This window comes from Corvus brachyrhynchos, unplaced genomic scaffold (genome assembly GCF_000691975.1).
Source record: "Corvus brachyrhynchos isolate BGI_N302 unplaced genomic scaffold, ASM69197v1 scaffold671, whole genome shotgun sequence".
In the NCBI taxonomy this organism is placed as follows: domain Eukaryota; kingdom Metazoa; phylum Chordata; class Aves; order Passeriformes; family Corvidae; genus Corvus; species Corvus brachyrhynchos.
Window position 1 is genome coordinate 2,423,046 of NW_008236441.1, and position 6,533 is coordinate 2,429,578.

A 6,533-nucleotide genomic window follows, 5' to 3' on the forward strand; every position below is an offset into this window, starting at 1 on the left:
AAAATTCTACCTTGTCTTATCGAGTTGCTATGCACAAACTGACCATAATTCAAATGCCAACAGGTGCAGAGTGGTGGCTGGCACCAGAATAAACCACAGCCATTCATACAACAGCTGCCTTTTTTCTGAGGCTTCCCAAAAAATCTCCCATTTAAATCCTCACCATGCTGGTACACAGGGCCAAATGAACCTGTGAACTATACCCTGCCCAGAGACTTATGCCAGCAGATAGTTTACAAAGGGTTGCAGTTGCTACACTCAAAATGCAAAGAACCCTGGGCAGAAGAAAGAAGAAAAAAGGAGTTATTAAACTTCATCCTAAAAGGGCAATTAAAAAAAAGTGCAGGTTACACAAGCAGACTCAAAGCACTGCTACACACCCTACTGCTCCTCAACATCCTGCCTATACACCCATGCTCCAGGCAGCTCCTCTTTCCAAGAAACTGTGGATCGCAGTTGTTGGGAAAGCAAAAAAACTGAAAACCAAACCAATAATACATATATATATATATATATATATATATGATTATTAGATGCTCTATGAAGTCTTTGCACTAAGCCAAATTTAATTTTATTTTATTTTTATTTTTATTGATTTCTAAAATATTTGGGACTCAAGCCTGGACAACTAACAAAGTGGGATGACTTCTCATCACTGTAGCAGACAGATTTTTAAGCTGGTTAGTTTTTAAAAACTCACATTCACATTTTTGTTTAAAACAAAATGACAGATTATGAGACATAACTAGGCTGAGGTCAAGCCTCAGAGTATTTCATAGAGCTGTGCAGGGAATGGATTTTTATGCTATCCAAAGGTTTTAGTAATTTTTTAAAATTTCCGCCCTAAATTGAGACAAATACCTGAAAAAAATGTTCACATTCTCTTAAGATCTTAAATAACTCAGTCATTTATAAAGAATAGCAAATACTTTATATACTACTAGCCTCTTTCACCTAGTGACAGCTTCAACACAGGTTTTTATTTATCCATTTTGAAAATGAAAAAACAAGACGATTTGGAAACCTAATGATAAGGGGGGTTGGGGGCTTTTTTGAGAAACACACAAAACTGTCTAAAAATCAGGTTTAATTTCATCAATAAATCCCACTGAAATGATACCCAATCTGAAAGCAGTTTGGAAATGCATAAACAGCTTTGGTACCTCATCTGTAGGAGAGCAGAGAAAACTCCTATTTTACCTCAAAACCATTTAAAGGTTGAACTTTTTTTCAACCTACTGCATCCATACTAGTAAAACAAGCATCACTCAGAGCTCTGATTTTGGGGAATGCACCTCACTAAAGGCTGCCTTCTCTTATATTTTGTGTTCACCTAAGGAAAGAAATACTCTGCACAACCAACTCCTCCAAGAGTGACGGAAGACCCCAGCAGGTGGGGAAGGAAAGCCAGCCTGCATCTGTTCAGGCTCTGAATAGAAAAAGTAATTCTCAGTCCCTGTCATCTGACACCTCTTGCCATCACTACATTTGCTTTGTATTTTAAATAGAACATGGTTAATGAGCATACTTTCCACTGCTCCACCCAAATGACAGTTTAACTCCTTAGGACCAAGGCTAAATTCCCAGAAGAAGGTCAAGATGTGAATCATCAGTCCTTGGTATGCAGCACTAGATCCAGCAACTGGCACGGGGAGCAGGCAGCCTACAAAACTGAGGTGGAAGTGTCAGAAGGATTGAGGAGAGATGGTCATTGGCTCCAAGGATGTAATTCTGCTCTTGGCAGGCTGTATTCATTGAGTTAGCCACTATCACACATCTCCACAGCTGCTTCTGCCAGGCTAGGGATAGCCAAGAAACCTCTCGAAGAACAGGATTCATGCGCACAGGGCAGAATGGATTTCAGACAGCAGGGAACTGCAAGAGGAGCAATGTCTCTCAATCTAGTACTGCTCAAGGGTCCAGGTCCCCGTCTAGGAAAAGGCAGAGGCTGTTTTCTACTACTCACAGTGCTTTTCTCTGAAGGTATCCTAGACCCAAAAGTGTCAACCATGTTATCAACAGAAAGATCTCTTACATGCAGGAGCTGAATATGAGAAACACAGATGCTATACTTAATAGGAACAACTGTTTCTGCACTCTATCAACATTCTCCCTAGTCTTGGGCTGTATTTTAATTTATTTTAGAAGAATGGTTTCCAGACAGTGGGTGGTGCAGCTCTGTGCAGAAACAGACACCATATGGACAGAAAGGGGCATTTATCCAGGACAACAAAGCACAGCAGGTCAGGCGTGCCTGATGTGTCAAGAGTTGTTTACTGGTCTCACAGCACCAGAGTGTTGAGCAGAGTGAGCTCCACCCACTGCCCCAAACCCATTTGGGCAAAGGTTGTTCAGACATGTCTCCTCAAAACCCTCTCTATATGGCTCTCTTTTCTCATTTCCAGGAGCTGCTAGACACCGGTCATTTCTCCCTCCCACCTACAGACCAAAAAACTGAACAAGTACAACAGCCTATTAACATGACCTGGGTCCTTCACACAGATCTGCTAGACCTGACCCTTATAGTACAAGGGCAAACCCAGGAAAGACATCCTCTTGCTGGCAGGCAAACGCGACTGTTCACATCACTAAGACCTCTCAGCCTTCATATCTGTCTTCTTTACATTAGTACTGAGGTATTTTTAAAAAGCCACATTACACACAACACTCCTGTCTGGACAAACTCCACAAATGTAACCCTCCCAGTGAAGTAAACTTGCTTCAACAGCAAAGTATTTTCCTGTTTCACATAGCTACCCTTTTATGGCACTGCACACCATTCTTACAAGAACAATTGTCCCACTTCAGCATGTTTTCAACCAAATCTCAGACTTCAAACACAACACATTTAAGCACCCTTCTTCCAAGTTGTCTCAGTTTTGCTTGCAGGTGTCTAGAAGTGGGTGGAGCTTGGAGCCAAGTGGGCGTGACCAGGTTGCTATTCTATACCACTCAAATCATTTAGGGGGAAAAAAAAGGTGAATATGTACCATTTTGTTCTGTTTCTTCCTCAGAGAAACTGCCAATGACCAGCACTCTGGACTCTGCCTCTGTTTAAATCACCCTCTCTTCTGCATACTTTTGTTAATACTGTTGCTGTTACTCTTAGTTTTTTTCATCCTATTGTTTTTATCTCGACCCATAGTGTCTGCCTTTGTCCCTCTCTCACCAGAGGGGGCAGGGGTAGGGGAGCAGCTTATTTGAAATTTAATTTCCAGCTGGTTTTAAACCACCACACAAGTACTATCTTATTGTCAATGCAATCCTCCCACAGATTTAAATCGTACTCCTTCTTATGCCAGGAAGGCTGACTTTTACAGGGATACAAGGAAGTGCTCAAACATTTAACACAGAAAAGATACTTCTTTACTAACCTGTTATTTCTCATTTATTTTATAACAAAAAAATGCAATACTTTCATTTACTCAGGCTCTTACATTTACTTCAAAATGAAGTATCAAATGTTGCTGAAAATATCAAATTTCACACACATCTACCTTCTAGACTAATTGGCACAGTACATATCAGACCATGGTTTATTAGAGCATTAAACTGAATTTTCCATTATCTAAATCTATGATTTGGGAGGATGGTATATATTAGTTCATAAACTATCATTTCTCCACCAATGTAGCAATAATGGGTAGCAGCACTCCTAAATCAAACTTTTTGTTGTAAAAGAAAGGCTATTGCCATCCCTCTGGAAGGGCCTTGCATTAAGAAATGAATGAGGCAGATTGATAAAAGCAATAAAAAACATCTATGTATTTCCTCAATAGCATGAAAACTATTTCAAGAGGGATTATTCACACTGACTAAAAGAAATAGCAATGATAATATTTATTTGTGATTATACTTTTAAACAGAAAAATTCACTTTCACCATGTCTCCATAGTTTACATGCATCATTTATTTTGTTGGAGAGTACAGTCTTATGCTGGATGAAAGGCATTTAGGCACAGAGAAATGTCACAGGGTGAATTGCAGCCAGTGGCTGCAAGGAATTCAGCTCCTGTTCAACCTCACAAACATCCTTTGAAGCTCACTTGGCCTCTTCATGGTCTCGTGAGTAAAACTGGTCAATGAGGAGCACAATAAGAGAGAGACCAGGACAAAGTCTTGAGAAAGCCAATGCTAAAGGCAGTACCTCACAGTGGCTCTGCAGTTATGTTCTCCATAGCCACCTGGAACACTTCTCCGTGGTGTGTTTTTCTCTGTGCTGACTTTTGCCTTCTCACCTCCCTGTTGTCTGCCAGGCAGCAAACGGAACTGACTGTTGTGCCTTTGGTCTACATCAGAGCATGTAGGCTGGAACAATTTCAAACCTCTTTTGATCTTACGTGCTACATAGCAGGACAGGGCTATGTAGCACGGGTCACATCCATTTTCCATGAAGGCAGATCCTTAAGAAAACCAAAAGTGAGGAGGAGTGTCTAACATGCTTTTACCTCACCAAGTCTGGCCACTCTGGAGGTTGTTTTTTCATGGTTCTGGTACAAGAACCAAGAAATCACAAGTAAACCCCATGTACCACACAGAATAAGAGAGTAAATGTCTCTCTCGTGGTTGCCATGGGATTTGTGAAGCAGGCTTGGATGTAAAGAAACAAAGCACCTATAATTCATTACATTTGGGGAGAAAAAAATCTCATGCACTTAAGCCAATCACATTTTGAGGGTTTTGGTCTTGAAACTTGATTCACACTTCATGTAGATTTGCAGCTGGCAGCCACAGAATGCTTGCACGGAAGGGAAGGCCTTGTGATACAACCCATTTTAAAAAAAGAGTTCCTTTTCATGATAAAAGTGTTACTGAATTCAAAGCCCTTCTGAACTAGCAGAGCTGCACAAGCCCCTTTTAAAAAATCTCAACCGCATGGCTATGCTTAACTTCTCATGGCTGGATATAAAGGAAGAGAAGATAATGAAGAAACCCTGTAGTCAGGTATACCTCATAGGAAGGTCAGTACAGCACAGAGTTCACAACCTCAAAAAGTTTAACTGATGTCACAGAAAACCCCATTGGATGTCTCCTTCAGTCACATCCTCTGCATATAGTGCATGACAGTGATTGTCTCTGCCCACAACTACAGTGAGGATGGTGGTATTTAATTTCCTAGAGCCTAGCTAATTAGCCAGTCCTAAGAACATAACCCTCATCCACCCTGCAGGACATTAAGTGGGTCTGGGGCCACCACTTAGTATTAAATGCTTGGAGCAGAGGCTACAGAGAGCCTGTGAGACAATTTTAAAACTAAGAAATTATGACTGAATAAAGCCTTAAAATAGCTGCTGAAAAGGAATTGCTACCCACCCTATCATTAATGTGCAAAATAGTGTTGAGATCCAATACGCAAACAAAGTTTCTAGATTGTTTTCCAGAGTTCCTGGTAGTCAGGACTCATTAAAAGTCTCTCTTCTCTGAAGAGAAGCAGCTCTTTCCAATTCCATTAACTGAATTCTTTTCCAGGGCTCAAGAAAACCCTGGAATATTTTAATTTTTGAATTCCAAAACCAGCAAAAATAAGAGAAAGATACACCTCCTTCCAGGTGAAAGGAAGGTAAAACCTTTTACCTTCCAGGTAAAAGCACACTTCCCATGCTTTTGTTACCCAGTTTAGAATTCTGTATCATTCAAGGAACAAGAAGAACATTGTGTACGATAACATGCTGTATACAACTGAAACCATAGTCTGGGCTTCCTCGTAGGCTATTACATTCCTCAGCTTTATCAACTCAGAGACACAAAACCAAAATAAGTTTTCTCTTATATTTCGAAGTATCAGCTCTCCAGACTATTTGCTCAGGAAGGCATTTTCTTTGGCTCCTTGTGACACAAAAACAGACATATTTTTTACTCGATGCTATACTGAGCACTACCATTTTTCAAGTTGTTCCCCTTCATGCAAGTGACGGTGCTTATTAACTGCCTCATTAGTTTAAAAAGTGGTTTCAGTTCAGAGTTTCCATCTGTAACCATCCTGTCTCTTTCAAAAGCTAAGTCAGTTTCTAAAAGACAACAAATAAAACACTTCTGCCTTTGCTTAACTTACAAGGTTTCTTCTTGTCTGTTCTTAGTCATTCAGGAGTGTATTCGATCTTCAGAGCAAAGGTTGATGCTCTTACTGTACCTCTTGCTCACCTCTGATGGAATAAAACCAGCAGTTTCATACCAGTATGGTATGAAGGCCACACAGCAAGAACACATTTTCATAAGAGCAGGACTTGTTTACCTTCTTAGCAAGGCTGCTAAGGCTGTGAAACCAGGCATGCAAGGAAGGCAGGCCAGTATCTACGCAAGCTGAGTACAGCCCCACAATCACAAAGGAGCCTTGCTAATCACCACAGTAGGAATGTAGCCATTCCAGCATGCCTCCTACATTTTCTGAGCTCAACACCTACCCCTGGGCAAGGGTGGTGCTTGCCTAATTTGCGTTCTTGAAAGCAGCAAAGCAAAGAAATCCTTCTTTCCTCAGTGCAGATTAAACCCATTACATTAATTTACACAGTTTGATAGTAGCTTCCATAATGTTA

At 40.6% G+C, this 6,533-nt stretch overlaps 1 long non-coding RNA gene across 4 annotated transcripts in view; it reads right to left on the reverse strand.

Annotated features, from left to right (window-relative positions):
* LOC108449844 overlaps positions 1–6,252 on the reverse strand; it is a 38,832-nt gene extending 32,580 nt beyond the window's left edge. For 3 of the 4 annotated variants that reach the window (XR_001866138.1, XR_001866137.1, XR_001866135.1), the window contains exon 1: positions 6,053–6,236. This is a non-coding gene — a long non-coding RNA (uncharacterized LOC108449844). Of the gene's footprint in view, positions 1–6,052 lie in introns of all 4 variants that reach the window. The other variant, XR_001866136.1, reaches the window with a different exon arrangement.
* Between the last annotated feature and the right edge of the window lie 281 nt (positions 6,253–6,533).